Source organism: Euprymna scolopes, chromosome 18 (genome assembly GCF_053919585.1).
Source record: "Euprymna scolopes isolate OS-2025 chromosome 18, ASM5391958v1, whole genome shotgun sequence".
Lineage (NCBI taxonomy): Eukaryota > Metazoa > Mollusca > Cephalopoda > Sepiida > Sepiolidae > Euprymna > Euprymna scolopes.
In genome coordinates this window covers 39,339,476-39,358,128 of record NC_136499.1, presented here as the reverse complement: position 1 = coordinate 39,358,128, position 18,653 = coordinate 39,339,476, and the positions used below count along the sequence as shown (strand labels likewise).

The window sequence follows — 18,653 nt, the reverse complement described above, 5'->3', positions numbered from 1 at the left end:
TTTACTTCAGTATAAGTTCTTAGAAGTGTTTTTTTTTACTTCGGTATAAGTTCTTGGAAGTGTTTTATTTTTTACTTCAGTATAAGTTCTTGGAAGTGTTTTTTTTTACTTCAGTATAAGTTCTTGGAAGTGTTTTTTTTACTTCAGTATAAGTTCTTAGAAGTGTTTTATTTTTTACTTCAGTATAAGTTCTTAGAAGTGTTTTTTTACTTCAGTATAAGTTCTTGGAAGTGTTTTATTTTTTACTTCAGTATAAGTACTTAGAAGTGTTTTTTTTACTTCAGTATAAGTTCTTAGAAGTGTTTTATTTTTTTACTTCAGTATAAGTTCTTAGAAGTGTTTTTTTACTTCAGTATAAGTTCTTAGAAGTGTTTTATTTTTTTACTTCAGTATAAGTTCTTAGAAGTGTTTTATTTTTTTACTTCAGTATAAGTTCTTGGAAGTGTTTTATTTTTTACTTCAGTATAAGTTCTTGGAAGTGTTTTATTTTTTTACTTCAGTATAAGTTCTTAGAAGTGTTTTTTTTACTTCAGTATAAGTTCTTAGAAGTGTTTTATTTTTTACTTCAGTATAAGTTCTTAGAAGTGTTTTATTTTTTTACTTCAGTATAAGTTCTTAAAAGTGTTTTTTTACTTCAGTATAAGTTCTTGGAAGTGTTTTTTTTACTTCAGTATAAGTTCTTAGAAGTGTTTTTTTTACTTCAGTATAAGTTCTTAGAAGTGTTTTTTTTACTTAAGTATAAGTTCTTGGAAGTGTTTTTTTTTACTTCAGTATAAGATCTTAGAAGTGTTTTATTTTTTTACTTCAGTATACGTACTTAGAAGTGTTTTTTTTACTTCAGTATAAGTTCTTGGAAGTGTTTTTTTTACTTCAGTATAAGTTCTTAGAAGTGTTTTATTTTTTTACTTCAGTATAATTTCTTAGAAGTGTTTTATTTTTTTACTTCAGTATAAGTTCTTAGAAGTGTATTTTTTTACTTCAGTATAAGTTCTTGGAAGTGTTTTTTTTTACTTCAGTATAAGTTCTTGGAAGTGTTTTTTTACTTCAGTATAAGTTCTTAGAAGTGTTTTTTTTTACTTCAGTATAATTTCTTAGAAGTGTTTTATTTTTTTACTTCAGTATAAGTTCTTAGAAGTGTTTTTTTTACTTCAGTATAAGTTCTTGGAAGTGTTTTTTTTTACTTCAGTATAATTTCTTAGAAGTGTTTTATTTTTTTACTTCAGTATAAGTTCTTGGAAGTGTTTTTTTTTACTTCAGTATAATTTCTTAGAAGTGTTTTATTTTTTTACTTCAGTATAAGTTCTTAGAAGTGTATTTTTTTTTTACTTCAGTATAATTTCTTAGAAGTGTTTTATTTTTTTACTTCAGTATAATTTCTTAGAAGTGTTTTATTTTTTTACTTCAGTATAAGTTCTTAGAAGTGTTTTTTTTACTTCAGTATAATTTCTTAGAAGTGTTTTATTTTTTTACTTCAGTATAAGTTCTTGGAAGTGTTTTTTTTTACTTCAGTATAATTTCTTAGAAGTGTTTTATTTTTTTACTTCAGTATAATTTCTTAGAAGTGTTTTATTTTTTTACTTCAGTATAAGTTCTTAGAAGTGTTTTTTTTACTTCAGTATAATTTCTTAGAAGTGTTTTATTTTTTTACTTCAGTATAAGTTCTTGGAAGTGTTTTTTTTTACTTCAGTATAATTTCTTAGAAGTGTTTTATTTTTTTACTTCAGTATAATTTCTTAGAAGTGTTTTATTTTTTTACTTCAGTATAAGTTCTTAGAAGTGTTTTTTTACTTCAGTATAATTTCTTAGAAGTGTTTTATTTTTTTACTTCAGTATAAGTTCTTGGAAGTGTTTTTTTTACTTCAGTATAATTTCTTAGAAGTGTTTTATTTTTTTACTTCAGTATAAGTTCTTAGAAGTGTTTTATTTTTTTACTTCAGTATAAGTTCTTAGAAGTGTTTTTTTTACTTCAGTATAATTTCTTAGAAGTGTTTTATTTTTTTACTTCAGTATAAGTTCTTAGAAGTGTATTTTTTTTTACTTCAGTATAATTTCTTAGAAGTGTTTTATTTTTTTTACTTCAGTATAATTTCTTAGAAGTGTTTTATTTTTTTACTTCAGTATAATTTCTTAGAAGTGTTTTATTTTTTTACTTCAGTATAATTTCTTAGAAGTGTTTTATTTTTTTACTTCAGTATAAGTTCTTGGAAGTGTTTTTTTTTACTTCAGTATAATTTCTTAGAAGTGTTTTATTTTTTTACTTCAGTATAAGTTCTTGGAAATGTTTTTTTTTACTTCAGTATAAGTTCTTAGAAGTGTATTTTTTTTTACTTCAGTATAATTTCTTAGAAGTGTTTTATTTTTTTACTTCAGTATAATTTCTTAGAAGTGTTTTATTTTTTTTACTTCAGTATAATTTCTTAGAAGTGTTTTATTTTTTTACTTCAGTATAAGTTCTTAGAAGTGTATTTTTTTTTACTTCAGTATAATTTCTTAGAAGTGTTTTATTTTTTTTACTTCAGTATAATTTCTTAGAAGTGTTTTATTTTTTTACTTCAGTATAAGTTCTTAGAAGTGTTTTATTTTTTTACTTCAGTATAATTTCTTAGAAGTGTTTTATTTTTTTACTTCAGTATAAGTTCTTGGAAGTGTTTTATTTTTTTTACTTCAGTATAAGTTCTTAGAAGTGTTATATTTTTTACTTCAGTATAAGTTCTTAGAAGTGTTTTATTTACACTTCCTGTGACTTACACTTAACCTCTATATGAAATCATAGATATTCAAATAGCTCATTAAAATGCTACTTTATCTCCCAAACGTTGAAAATTTAAAAAGAAATTAAGAACATCAATTTTCCTTTCGTAATCGACGAGTTATTCTATGTTTCTTACAGTCTGTTTGTTTTATACATTTACAAAGTAAGAATTTATCTTGTCTGGCGGTATACCCAACTAAACGCTGTTCTTAAAAGGCAACGTCACACGCAGAAGTGCACTATTCCACGGACGATTTATTGTAAGCCATCCCTACTGAGAGGAAATTATTTAGGTTTCACATGATGTTAGTTCGAATATTTGGTTAAGGTTTGATTTGTGGGGAATAGTATCTTCATGCAAGGTTATCCTGACAAACACTTGTGCACAGTGATCTTGAAGACTCGAGGACGGTGTCTAATAAAATTTAAGTTTCTTCGCTTAATATCTCTGTATAGATCGTGCCTCCATTCAGTCCCGGACGAAAGGATACCTGCTGTAGGAGCAGCTGCGCATGTAACTGTGAGACCAGAGTTGCGCAATCCCGAACCAAATCTCACCTTAATCGCCACTGTTTGAGTCTAGTACAATGGAGAAGTCCAGAACGACTGGAAACAATGCCGAGATGAATACAGCACTTGGAAGTCCCAAATGTACATCCATTTAGTAGAGACCAGGTTTACCGTTGCTTAACTTCGGTGAGATCCAGCGGTCAAAGGGAACCAGTGTGTGTTTATGTGTATATGTCTCTCTCACCCCCCCATATATATATATATATGCGTGTGTGTGTGTGTGTGTGTGAGATTATGTGTGTGTGCAGAGTTAAAAAAGTGTGAAGCCGGATATTTATTGTTAGTGTCCATCTCAACAAACTTCTGAACGTATCGATCAAATGACCAATTTAGCAATGCGATAGTTCAGCGTCTAATCAATAACCTGTGCCAATATTTGCCAATCAATATATTTCCATTAGTCGAACCTGACGTCTATATAAAGTCGTCTCGTGACGATTATAATGCAGCCGCCCTCCATGCGCACGCGTTAATTTTTTTTCTCTTTACATGCTACACGATCGCAAACTATGAAAACAAAGCATTCTACGCGAATCGTAAGATTAGAATGATTTTTTTTACATGCGTTTTATATCAAAACGGAAAATGGAAACAAATTCAACGTACGCCAATGGAAACTGAAACTTCTAGAGTTTTCGATCCTCGTAAAATCACGTTCCATCACATGTTTGGCAAGATAGTGTCACGATTAATGGATACGCCAGGCGAGACGAAGTGACTCTTGTTGCATCTTTAACGATTATAGAGCGAGGTTTTACCATCATTGTTACGCGTAGTGCGTAGCTCCCTTTTTAATGTATTATCTGTATATATAAATGCTGTTTGCGGAATTTGCATCTCAAAAGCATGAGCTGTATTGGATAAGTTGCGGTCACTATTGACCTCAAGGGTAACTGACAAACTGAAAATACAGTTCTGCAGAGCAGTGGCGGAGTGTGTCCTTGTTTACGCTGCTACTACCTGTACACTCATCAAAAGATTGGAGAGAAAGTTAGACAGCACGTACACCGTATGCTACGAACAGTGGTAAATATATCTTGACAAAAATCATCCCACGAAGTAGTAACTTTATGGCAACTTACCTGCCATTTGTTCTACCATCAGGGAGCGACGTCTACGACATGCTGGTAACTGCCAGAGAAGTAAGCAACGGACGCACGCGCATAGAACAAGGTAGGTCCACGTACATCCAGCAAATTGCACTTGACGCCAACTGCGATCCTGAAGATCTGAAAGAGGGGGAAATCCGGAGAGAGAGAGAAAGATAGAGAGAGAGAGAGAGAGAGAGAGGGAGAGAGAGAAAGGAAGGAAGACAAAAAGGGAGAGTAACATTGGTTAAGGCAAGGAGTCCGACCAGATATATAGATATATCTTGATATGACTAACATTAGGTAGACGGTATGTATAATACATGAGGAAGCTTAACGCTCCCTGCCTTCCAAAGTGCCTAGTAAGCTTTGAGCAAAGTTTAAAACCTGATATTTCAGAGAGTTATTAGTAATAGTGTATATGTAGATAGGCACCCAAGGAACAATCCCGAAAGACTTCAACAAAAGAATGAGTAAATTGAAATAAGGGGATGGCCGAGAAGATACAACGGATAACAATAATAAAAAAAACAAAACAGCTAGACTATTAAGTAACGGAAATAAAGAAACGACAGCAGACGTAAATCAAAAAGATAGAGAAACACCACATGGAATCAAGAAAACTGAAAGCGTATAATTGTACGTTAATCCACCCTTAAAAATTACAAATAAAGTAAAATAAAACTTAAATAAATAATAATAAAAAAAAATAAATTTGTAGTACCGACAGAAACTGGAACCACACCAATTAATCTTGATGATTCAAGGAGGATGGACAGACCGAGGTAAGAAAATACTAACCAGACTTCCACTACTGCCACTCAAATGCAAGTAAAGGCCAATGGCCGGTGCCAACGAGAAACCAATGGTAAACTGCTGTTGCGATAACGCAAGTCCATTTGCAAAGGTTATCGAAAGAGGTAAAGGTTATAGAAAATATGAGAAGACTCGTTGTCACCTAGGTTCCAGGGAACACAAGGGGTTGATGATATAGATACATTTCTGATGATGGCCTGTGGGAACACTCGGTATAGGCACAAATAATAATAATTACGAATATACTTTTGTGGTCTGTTAAAAACGGGCAATATTTAAACGCGTTGAAATAGAATAAGGGTTTCATACCTAATTGACAGTTTAATGTGGTTAAATTAGTTCTCGTTCTGTTAGAACTGATTATAATTCAGTACTTTTGTCAGTTGCGCTAATGTAACAGCTATTGGTTTGATTTCTTAAGCTTACTGTCTCCCATGCCTCTTTTAATACCAGTGATTGTTATAAGGCAGAAATCACTAGGAAAGGCAGATGCGAGAACACCAAATTGATAATAATAATAATAATAATAATAATAATAATAATAATAATAATAATAATAATAATAATAGTAAACGCACTTCAATAAGAGGTCTTTTACAAGAACAACTCTCTAAGGACCAAGTAAACGAGCCAGGTACGGGTCTAGGTGAGTCTCCCACAATAATAATGCAATTAGCTGGATTAAATTGATAGACCCGTGCACAAGCTCGGGCATAACAGCTATCATATCCGTACTATGGTCTAGTGTCTAATGTTTTGTAGACATCGAGTGTTTTGTGACGGAAAATCGTTATCTATTTATCTTGGAACCATTCCATTATAAAACAGAAAGAAATGAAGGAGAAAGATCAACTGTGATTCCTAATATCTGCCAAATATTTTAAAAAGAAACCGAATGACTGAAGTCGCATGACCATCGTAATTTATTTTATATTTTTCCAAGTACGAATGTTATGAAACACTGGATAATTCATTCTTATATTTAGTGCAGATTAAGATGATGCGCTTCGATTTGGGATCAGTACAAATTTTCCGTGGAGTACTAATGGGCAAAGAAAGTTAGATGCTAGACTCGTCTACCAATCGCCAGACACAATTATCCAACAGTCTTTGTTTTGTTTTATAAAGCAACATTTATATCCTTCCTATTACTCGTAAAATAAGTTTTTTTTTCTGAACAGCAAACACGCGACTAGCTACAACCGCTATCAAAAATTTCCCCAACTCTCTATCTACGCCTGAATCTGAATGCAGATTCTATAGATAAAGCTTCTTTCGTATAACTTTCTGCCTGTGGAAGGTTATTCCACTGACCTGCTTCACGGCCGATTACAATAGGATAACCATCAAGTCCAATATAAACAAATTCTTGTTGAGCCGCCCCCTTAAATAACCCAAATTCTACCCAATCTATACGATTAACGATTACTACACTACCACCTTACATTCATTAACCCTTATCCCCGAGTGCCTTTTGGACTTTGATAAGAGGCAATTGTCTCTGAAAAAGCATACATTTGTACCAGTTTGATGCCTATTAGAATCAAAATATATTAAAACTTATGTCTGATGTTTTTATTCCAGTTGTGAGTACATATCTATTATACCTATGCATTTTCTTGGAAAATGTCAAAGGTCTAAGACGTAATCTTATAAGGCCTTAATAAGAAATTAACATTCAGGGGACGCTATTTAACTTTCAAAAAAATAACGAAACACTAATGCTATGTCTAATGTTTTATTTCAAGTCCTTAATAAGAAATTTCATTCAGAAAAAGCTGTTTAATTTTGGTCTATTGCCTACATAAAAGAAACAAGGAAAAACTGATGCAATGTACTTATTATATATCCTAAAATCTTCTTATATGGACCAGAGAGAGGGAGAGAGAGAGAGAGAGAAAGAGAGAGATGAGGGGGAGAGAGAGGGTGACATTTACTGTATATTATTGATTGTTTTTAATACCAATTGTAAAAAGTTTTCTACAAAAATGCAACTGTCCTTTAAGAGCTCATAACCTTATCGTTATGCTATTTGAATGAAAGTAAATATAACTACGTGTAGCCCTTTTAGTTGAAATGGCTATGTTCCATAATTCATAATGATCTGTCAATTAGCAAATAGAAATGTATAAGTACTAGCAGAGTGACTCGACGTTGCGCGCGATTGAATGATAATCAACGAATGTTTCACACGCCCATTTTTATTGCCATCGAAATCCGTGAAATCGTCTATTTTCAATCAAATCGATTGAATGACCTGCTCTATTTGGTGACCTATCGCTCTGCAGCGGGAGGAAGCTCAGCTGCCTCCCGCAGTGATTTAGTTAACACATTGTAGTCTACATTGCACTATACAGAATTTACAGTTAATTTTATAAAATTATTAATTACTAGATAAAAGAATGATTGGACCTAGTATTTCACAACCGTTCGTCCGTTCGGTGGGTCGATTTTTTTTCAATAAGCACTCCTTGAATTTTTTTGAAAATGTACATACAAATAAGTCATAGTGAAAGTAAATTTTTACGAGAACGGATTTTCCGAGATAACTATGATTGCCTTATGGGCCATTATAAGGGTAAACTATCCCTCAAACCGTTCATCTTTTCATTTGTTTACACTTTTCTCAATAACCACTACTTAGGTTTTTGAAATTTTGAACAAATATTAGTTTTAGTAAAAGTAATTTTCTCATTGAAGGGTATCCCGCATGCTCGGATTGTTTTCTTTTCTATATAATGGCTTGAATTAAATTCTAAAGTGAAAAAGACAGGTATCATAATTCAATTGTGTTTTTTACAGAAATATTCATTTCGAAAGCGCACCTGTCATATCGAAGAACCTACTGTTGATTTTATAAAGTGAGCCGTTCGACTTGTGTGATTATAAGATTATTAAGCTGCACATGCGATGTCTGACTGTGTAAGGTGTTAACTTTCGTCAAAATCGCCCATTCCTTCTTTCTTCGGATTATTTCGATTTTCGATACTCATCAAATATATTCCGAGGCAAAACCTACATAGGATTAATGCCTTGTACATAATGTATCTCCGTTTAAAATTTCATAAAAATCGGCCTTGATGTTTTCGAATGCATAGGGAACGAACTCACAGACACGCTGACCATAGTTCTCTTATATAATAGTAGAGATATACACGTATCTAACCCTATATATATAGAAATATACGGATATTTTAATTTCTCTATCTATTGTGAAACAAATGAGACTGTTCGATCAGCAAATATTTGCTTTTCAAACTCGTTGCTACCTGTTGGTAATGAATCATTATTCTGATTCGATTATTTATTTAGTACAAAACGATTACAAGATAAAGAATGGTACTTAATGTTCAGGGTTATAAAATCTTATATGATTTTAGATATTTTTCTTTTCCATAACACGTGTCTGTTTATGATAATATACATTGACTATTCTCTCCTATGCCTAAGTTGTACGTGAGAGTCATTTGCACTTGCGTGTGATGTGGAATTCAAAATGCATGTTACATTATCTTTTTTAGAATTTTTATTATTATTATCTATATAGTATTACGCCTATCGCTTCGACCATTCTCATCCTGACACCCCTTAAAAGGAAAGTGAATATTCCAAATGGTTAATAATCATTTGATTAAATAAAACAATAAAATTGGTGTCGATTAAAAAGGAAAAACTAGCCATATTCTGATTAAATGAAACAAAAATGGATGTCATATTCTCCGTGTATAAAAGAAATATCCCTAACCAACCGAATAATTAAAACAATATGAGGTTTCACTTTTCGGTTCAATCGTAATTTCTGATAAAACCCGTCAAATATTGGATTACAATTTAATTAGTTTTTGTATCAAAACATTATTTTAAGATTTAATTTTTTTTTCTAAAATTTAACAAATAAATGCATTTATACACCCTTATTTTAATTTTTTTATCTATTTTTTTATCTATTTAATTTTACATATAAAAACAAAACAATTTGGGAACCTAGATTTTTCCCACATAAAAATCCGACATTGTGTGTAAAATGCCCTCTGCACAATAAAAAAATAACCCAATTAAAACAAAAATATCTGTCTAATTTTGAATTATTTAATCAAGTAAACATTCCATTTTTTTATCATGGATTTCAAAATTAAAAGCAAAACACAGGAAAAACCGATATTTTTACTTTCACAACTGACTTTAATTAATCCATAAAAAGCTTATATGAATAAAAATTATTATTTGATTATTGAAGAACTTATTTCAGTTAATAAATTAAATCAATTTTATCAACAAAAATAAGCTTTTTATGAATTAATTAATTTTTTAGGGTCTAATTATCTGCTTTATTCCCCCACACGAGAAAAAGCAGTTGTAAAAGTAAAAAAGCGGCACTTTTCTTGTTTTATTTTTACTTTCCAAATCAAGTAAAAAAAATGAAATTTTTACTTGATCCAATAATTCTTAATAAGAAAAATATTTTTGTTTAAATTGAATTATTTTTGTGCGGAATGGCGGTTTTTAATGTGAAGAAGATCGCATTGTAGTATCTGTTCTGATACAACACTTCACATTTTTTCTCCTCGGTCAGTGGAGCAGAAATCATTCCTGAAGGAGACAATTTTTTGTTCTTATTCAGAGTGCGCGTTTTTGGGAGCTTAATTTTCTCCCCATTAACAAACGACCTTGTGTCTTGTCGGAAGGCAAGTAATAGGAATTATTGCACAGTAAATAAAACTTAATTAACACAAAAAATATAATTTGGACGTTTGTGCATTTATGTTACTGCGCTATTTTTTATAGTAGTTACAAGTTAAATTTAATTTTTACGATATTTTTGTTTATTAAATTGTTACGTGAAACTATTGTAAGATAAGAGTACAAAAAAAATTACAAAACACCCTCACATCCCCATGTTTAGAATGGATTTCTAAATAAAATTATTTTAGTGCGGTAACATAGATGCATAAGTATCATCATTTTTATTTCAGTTTATTTACCAAAAAAAAATCCTATGAAAAAGGTCCGAAATATGTTTTTATATCCATAGTAATAGACTTAAAAAAAATGTTTAAACCTATTTCAAAGTAATCTGAATTCCTGCAAAATAAAAATATTTCTTTTCCATTTGAAAATCGTTATTGAATTCTGTTTCACTAAGGTACAAAGACATACTTATATTTCATAGATATGAAGACGTTTTGTTTCCAGACATTTTGAATTTATTTTAAATATGTTATGATTATAATTTATGAAAAATGAAATAATCAAGCAATATTCCATCCTACATTTTATAAGTCTGAATTGTTTTTATTTAAATTGAAAGAAGAAATGTTTTCATTTCTCAATCATTATTGGTTGTGTGGAAGAAATGCATTTTAAAAAAGCATGTACCAGATCTTTGCAAATAGACTCTTTACGATATTAAACGTTGATATCACTCTTTGAAAGAGTGATCATCATCATCATCATCATCATCATCATCATCATCATCATCATCATCATCATCATCACGACGGGCTCCTTGCCCGGAACAATGTGACTCTTTCTCTCCAGAGTTTCCTGTCTTCCATCAGTTGCCTCAGATCTTCAGGTTCACTGTTGGCGTGTGCTATTTATTGGATTTACGTAGATCTAGGTCGTCCTCTGCTTGCGCGTCAATATCGTGGAATCCATAGCAATACATCACTCACCAATTCATGCTTGCTCCTCAGACAATGACCGGCAAATCGTAGGCGTCTTTCTCTGATGGTATTATATATGGCAGGTAGATTGTCATAAAGTTGCTGCTTTGTGGGATGATTTTGCCAAGATATATTTAATATTGTTCTTAGCATACGGGTGTATGTGTATCCTAGTTTTCTTTCCAATCTTTTGGTGAGTGTCCAAGTTGTAGCACCGTAAACAAGGACAGGCTCTACCACTGCCCTAAAGAACTGCATTTTCAGTTTGTCAGACAGTCTCGAAGTCCATACTGAATGTAGCCCATCCAATGCGGTCCATACTTTTGAGATTCGAATTCCGATATCTCTCTCTGTGGAAACTATGAGCGATGATAATCCTGAATACTACCCCAATATCCTATTAAATACAAATTCTGCAAATCAGACAAGCATTAAATACTTTGAAGACATCAATAATCATAAGAGTATATTCAGAATAATTTCACTAATGAAAACAATAAACACTCATCTAACAAATCTCCAACAGCCAATATCTATTATAAAGATAACATTAAAAATGTGATTTGAAGTTCAAATAACTTTGATAATTATAATAATTAAAACACCATTCACAGATTCAGACATTTCATTTCATAATGAAATGAAAAAATATTTTATGAAATATATTTCAAGTATTACCATATAATCTGCGAAAACCCTACCTTTTTCATTATTTAGCAAAATATCCCCGACCATATATTTACTGATTCATTCCATCATTGAATCTCATTGCAAATTGACCCCATTTTCTTACCACTATTAAAGATTTGAAAAAGGTTGAGATCTAACATGCTTCTATCATTTTTTATAGCTTACATGCAAAATTATCAGGTTATGTAGAAAAGATAGTGACATAATTATTACTGATTGATAAGTCACTTTAATAAATTAACATCACTGTAGTTCATTTACTTGTAATAATCTCAATAATTCTCCATATTTGTTTATAAAAAAAGTTTGTTTTAGTTCACTGTCTGATCGGAAATAATATTCCACTGATTATTCTATTGAAGGAAATTTCTCCTAAAAAACAATCAGGTGTTTTCCCTGGAATCTGTGTGACAACAGGTATCCCTAGATTTCTACGACTTTCATCTTTTTCGATAACTTTTGCAAATGAATTTGCGTTACTGTAGTAGCCGTTTACTGTTGACTTCTGGCTGGCAATGACCATTGGTTTTCATTGAAACTGGGGTGGAATAAGTATTCCAAATGCCCCAGTCCCCTTTGTACTTATCTAACAAATAAATATTTAATTCTTTCTTTTATCGACGTTAATTATTCTTAGGAATCCCCGACTACTTGGTATCATTTGATTCCAACACTACATATGTTTTGGAAAATATATTTGGTTAGATATTTTTCGGTTAAATTTTCTTGGTTCTACGTGGTGCGGTTCTATTTTTTTTGTGTTACTTCTGCTGGACTTTTACTCTGGTGTGTTAGCTTATTCGAGTCATTTGGATTCATTTCCACCTTCCAGAGATTTTCTTCTGGTTTCTACTGTCTAAGCATTATTGGCCGTAGTATAATCTAAGTCTTTATTTCGATTTCTTAGAGTCTTTTATCCGATGTCTTTATATTTATTTATAGTATTCTTTCTATTATTGCCATCATATTGATTTCCTTTATGTTCCACATCCCGTTAAGTTCTCTGGCAAATATGCATATTTGTTTGGTTTTCATGTTTCTATGATCTTGTTTGCTGGAAACTCCAGAATAAGATCACGCTTTTCTTTTAACGGTTAATTTAAAAAAAAGTATTTTGAACGCTGTTGTAATTAAAACTTTAATTCTTTTCTAAAGTTTGCATTTTGGAGACGGAAGTATTTTTTCGAGATAAGTGACTTCTACATTAATCGTACTTTTTTATTTTTAGATTCAAATATTAACAACTACATTTTATTTCCGTATTTAAATTATGTATTTCTCTTTTATTAAATGCTAAATACCCCATTATATTAAAAAAATATTGTAACACAACACATCATCGCGGGACTATTTTCTTTGGTCATTCAGACTGGCTTGCCTTCAAATTATTTTTCCACGTGTAATAATTAGTTCATATAATTGTATCAATCTAAGTACTTCTATAGTGATCACCATCTTTCTGCTGGCAATCAGTTCTGTCTTTTGTACATTAATAATTGGGAACATAATTATAAGATAAAAATAGATGTTTCATACAAAGCATACACGTGATTGACACTGATATTTTTTTCTTCTGCAATTTGAGTTATACTTACGTCCATAAAGAGTTCAAGTAATTCGTCTTCTTCTATAACAATAGACAACCATCTAAATTTCTTGCGATGGTCATTAATGCTTTATATTCTGATGATAATGACCTTTAGTTTATACTTTATATTTTGCCGATACCGACCTTTCGTTTTCTTTGGACAACAAGTGGGTACCTGGAGATTCAAATCCTCTATGTGTAGGTCAACACGATGCTCTCCCTTTCCACTCTTCGCTCGTCGTGAATATTACCCTAAATAATGTGTTTCACCACAGATGGTGGTTTCCTTTCACATTAAAGAACTGAGGAGGTTTACGTCACTTAGGTAATATAGTTAAAGATTCTAGTCTGATAGTTTTTTTTGTTTTTTTTTGCTTTCTGTTAAATATCCATTCTGTGCCACTAGTTGTATTTCCACATAATTAATAAATTAGAGCATATTTGTGACTCGTCGGATTTATCTGCTTATTTGAGATGTTTCCCACATTCATAGGTTGTTCTTAATATTTCAGTTATTGTCACCAGTGACATGTGTTATATGATGTTGATTAATAATTTGAATCCTACTCATCCTACCGATTTATATGTATATTTTAATTGCTCATGGCGTGCTTCCTAATATTGCTAATTCACTTACCTTTTTTATTATTTCATATGACTGAAAGTCCTCTGTCAAAGGCAATGAAATGCTTACTTTTTTTTTTCGTTTGATCTTCATATCATGATTTCCGAAGAGAGTAAACCATACTATTTTCAATGTATTTTTGAAATGTTGGCTATCATTATATCGTATCTTTATTCTTGGATAGTTTGCCTGTGTGTATTTCTGTAGTCAATATAAGTTAATGTTTTGTTTAACAAAAAACTGCGTTTTCTTTTCGAAAAAGGAAACCTAGACAGGGAAACGGATCAGTGCTGAGAGCCACAACAAAATGTGATTAGAAGTAACTATATGAAAGTGAATTTCAACAATAATCAAGAAGAGAGCATATATATATATATATATATATATATATATATATATGACTTTTCCCAGAGGCAATTTATGCGTATAGTGACCATACCTTCAGACTACTAAAGACATTCAATCAGTTCAATGTTAAAGTTAGTTCATCCAGAAGAGCTATTGTAATATAGATTTTAAGTAAGAAAACTTCACAAGCTAATGTTTTATATACGTTTCAAGAAATAAACATATACACAAGTTTGTGTACAGTATTTTCTGGGGCGATATTGATTACCCACTGGATTGCCGAAGTTAAGCAACGTTGACCCTTGTCAGTACGAAATGGGTGACCATTTGTTACTTCAAGGTGCTGTACGCGCTCTCCGCTTATCTCAGCATTGTTTCCAGTCGTCCGTGACTTTTCCTTGCCACTGGACTTAAACAGTGCCGATTCAGGAGGGGTGTAGTTATGGATTACGCAACCCCTGCCTCACAATTACACGCGCAGCTGCCCTCCATGGAGTATCCTTTGTCTGCCATCCATGGAGTATCCTTTGACTGAATGGAGGCATCAGCATCGAATATATATATATATATATATATATATATATATATATAGAGAGAGAGAGAGAGAGAGAGAGAGAGAGGTGTAATTGTCTGTATTTTTGAGATGAGGTGTTTTCATTGATTGAGATTGTCGGACTGACTTCCTCATCTTGTTTGTTAACGTCACAACTTTTCGGCCGTTTTGCCCTCCGGCCTTCATCAGGTGTTTTTTATCGAACTGGGGAACATATGGCTGAGTGGTCCTAGACGTTGTATCAAAGTTTACAGTTACCCAAAGGTGCTGAGTTCAATCCTGAACGAAGCCAGTGAAAAAGTAACATTCAAAAAAGAGAATCAGCAACTATGTCCCAGAGCCTAGCTGGAGTCCGAACACGGTACCCCCGTAATAATAATAATAATAATAATAATAATAATAATAATAATAATAATAATAATAATAAAGGGTTGGGTTCGAGACTCCTAACAAACGGTTCCCCAGTTCGATACAAAACACCTGATGAAGGCCGGAGGGCAAAACGGCCGAAACGTTGTGACGTTAACAAACAAGATGAGGAAGTCAGTCCGACAATCTCAATCAATATAGAGGTGTGTCTAAATGTTCTAATCTGTTTTATATGGATCATGTTAATTTATCTACTTGTCATTTAAGTCTGAACAAATGTATGCATTTACACACGTGTATATTTACTGTTCTTTTCCCATATTATTGTAACTCACTTGCGGTACCAATATTAGTTATTATCAGTAATCGGTCAGATGTCATGGCAGATGGGGTCATATGTAATATGAGTTATAATAATCCTCTTCGATATTGCATTAATCTCGAGTAAAAGTACAGTCGTACCGTTGTCAGTGCTCCTCAACTCTGCCGTTTCATTCTGCTTTTTTAGCGTTCTGTGATCATTTGCCGTAGGACTTAACATTTCTGTTGGAGTCGTTTTTTTTTAAATTCAGGATATTGATTGATTAAAAGTTGTTTTTTTATATCTTCAAACTTTAGGTACAACACTTTTTTTCTATCCTTCTTATTATGTTTATATTATTTATTTATTTTAATTGCGGGTGATTTTAACGCTTTCATTATTTTAATTTAGTCTGACTGGTTTTAATCGGTATTAAATTCGAGTAATCCAATTGTACTTAACTATATTCGCTTCTCCTTATATCGTTAATATCGGCAATCACTTTTTAGTAACATTTTTTTTTAATAGGACTGTTTTCACTAATGCTGTCTTTTGTATAATGTTAGTATTTCATCTTGACAGTTTCAAGGCTTTAATGACAACTTGGTTGGTTGTTTTTGTTTTACGGCATATCAACCCTTTTCGGGTTATTTAATGCCGAATCCAGTGGTTTTGAAGAATTTTTCTTTTTAATAGACTATAATTTTTTTTTTTTGTAATCGGTTTCTATTTAACCCATAGTTGGAAACCTAACTGGCACTACCATTCCGGGTCAGAGTGGACCTGGGAGCAATGACAATTAAAGGGTGGCTCCACACTCCTCAAAGCCCGCAAGCCGGGGCCTCACCATTAGATGTTGTTTAAGGTCATATCAAGGACCTCAGTCTTATTGTGATTATTGATAAAAATATTGACATTATAAATTATAACATTATCTGATCAGATAACGTATGCGGACATACAAAACTACATCCATGATTAGTAAAATAAAAAAAAACATAAATCTATAAATTAATTCATAATGATATAAAATGTTTAACTAAAATGCTCGATGAATTAATGAGTCATTCCTTATTACAAAATCTCTAATATAAACATTTAAATAATAATCTTCGACTGAAAGGTAAATTGTAAAATTGCTATATCTTATAAATAAAAGATAAAAACTGTTTTATATCCTGTAACTTTTTACTTTATCATCTTCATCTTATTCTAAGCATCTTCATCTTCTTATGCTTCCTCTTTTGAATAACTTATCTTCTTCCATTCGTTTTGGCTTTCTTAACTTATGTCGAATTCTTGCGTAATTTATTTATAAATTGTAAGAAAATATGACTATGATGAAGTTTTCCAACAACTAAAGAAATAATGCATGGATTCTGAGTTCATATGACTTGATTACATTCGCATGATTTCCTCTCTCTAAGCTGCACTATAATATACATTTAAGCATAACCAACATACACACGTATATACAAACACATACAGACACTCCCATATACATGATTATACCCTTCACTCTCCCTCTCTCTCTCTCTCTCTCTCTCTCTCTCTCTCTCTATATATATATATATATATATATATATATATATATATATATATATATATATACGCACTAAAAGCTAAAATATCCTAAGTATTTAAAGCTCTATCCTCTCTTTTTCCGCATGTATGTGTCTATGTATATGTGACACAACAAACGATGTATATGAAAATTTTTATTGAGTCTCCCCCACCCCCTGTCTCTCTCACTCTCTCTCTCTCTTTCTCTCTCTCTCTCTATATATATATATATATGTGTGTGTGTGTGTGTGTGTGTGTGTGTGTGTGTGTGTGTATGTGTGTGGTGTGCTGTCCAAAAAGTAACTGAAGAGTTTTGAACCTAAATAGCTCCGTGATTTTTGAGGATATCGTTCTATAACTTTAACACAATCGTACTAAGACGTTTGGAAAAGAATGCAAACAATCTGTATTCATAAGGAATCCTATTTTTTAAATGTTGCCAATTGTCAGTTTCGCGTATTTATGCTCTTTCCAAAATATTATTGATGACAGATTGCAGAATATCTGGATTGCGATTTAACTCCCTTATTTAATTCCTGATGCTTTCCGTCAATTCTTGCAGGGGTTGGTGTAAGTTAATATAGGCTTTGTCTTTAAGATATCCCCGCAAAAAAGTCAAAGCTAGTAAAGTCTGTTTTGGAAAGAGCACAAATATGCGAAGCTAAAAAAGGGAACATTTAAAAGACATTATTTTTAATAAATCGAGATAATTGAATTTAGAATTTGTTTTGAAAGAAATTTCGCAACGTCTTAGTAAGAGTGTGTAAAAATTAGAGAAAGATATCATCAAAAATAAAAACGTCTGCTTAATTTACAAAACCTTTTAGTTACTTTTATGACATCCTATATATATATATATATATAAAGAGAGAGAGAGAGAGAGAGAGAGAGAGAGAGAGAGAGAGAGAGAGATTAATCAATTCCTTGAAACGTACTCGATTTAAACATCCTTTTGGTAAATAATGTTTTTATAATAAAAAATGTTTTTATATAACTTGTGTAAAATTAGAATATATATATATATATATATATATATATATATATATATATATATATATATATAGTGACTTAAATGTTATGAGTGTTTTTTGAAGCATGAAAAACCATATTACTTTTTGTATTTAATATTTTTATTGTTAATAAATAATACAAGAAGTAACATCATTTTTCATGCTTCAAAAAACCCTCATAACCTTTAAGTCACTATATATATATATATATATATATATATATATACATATATATATATATATATATATATATATATATATATATATATATATATATATATATATATATATATACGACGGGTAGTACCAAAAGTAAAGTCTACTATTTTCCTCAAATATTCCAAAAGTACTGAGACAGAAACTGCGACATTAAGAGCTACCTTCTGTTTTCTAGAGTTTTTTGAAGTTTTTTTTTTCGCTACATAGTTACGACTTTTGCTAATAATTAAATGATGCACGTCTGCTTCTTATGCACGTTCATGACAGGAGTTTTTGCTCAGTATTTGTAACAAACAAATAAAACTTTGAGTTAATGAATGCATAAGTTCAGTCATACTAACAATGCAATTTGAAATAAAAAAAGTATTAGATCATGTAACGTGTCTGTTAGACGATGAATGAACGTATAAAATTAAAAAAATAAAATAAAAATCTCAATCTATTAATAAACTATCTGATTAGTCTTCTTGTAACAACGACGAAGCATATTTGTAA

General features: G+C 31.3%; 1 protein-coding gene across 2 annotated transcripts in view; it reads right to left on the bottom strand.

The window, feature by feature from the left end:
- The window catches only part of LOC145297585 (uncharacterized), a 1,245,286-nt gene that overhangs the window by 549,203 nt on the left and 677,430 nt on the right, over nucleotides 1-18,653 (bottom strand). For both annotated transcript variants that reach the window (XM_080143628.1, XM_080143629.1), the window contains exon 4: nucleotides 4,405-4,551. The gene's annotated coding sequence lies outside the window, so the exon portion shown is untranslated. The remainder of the gene's footprint in view (nucleotides 1-4,404; nucleotides 4,552-18,653) is intronic.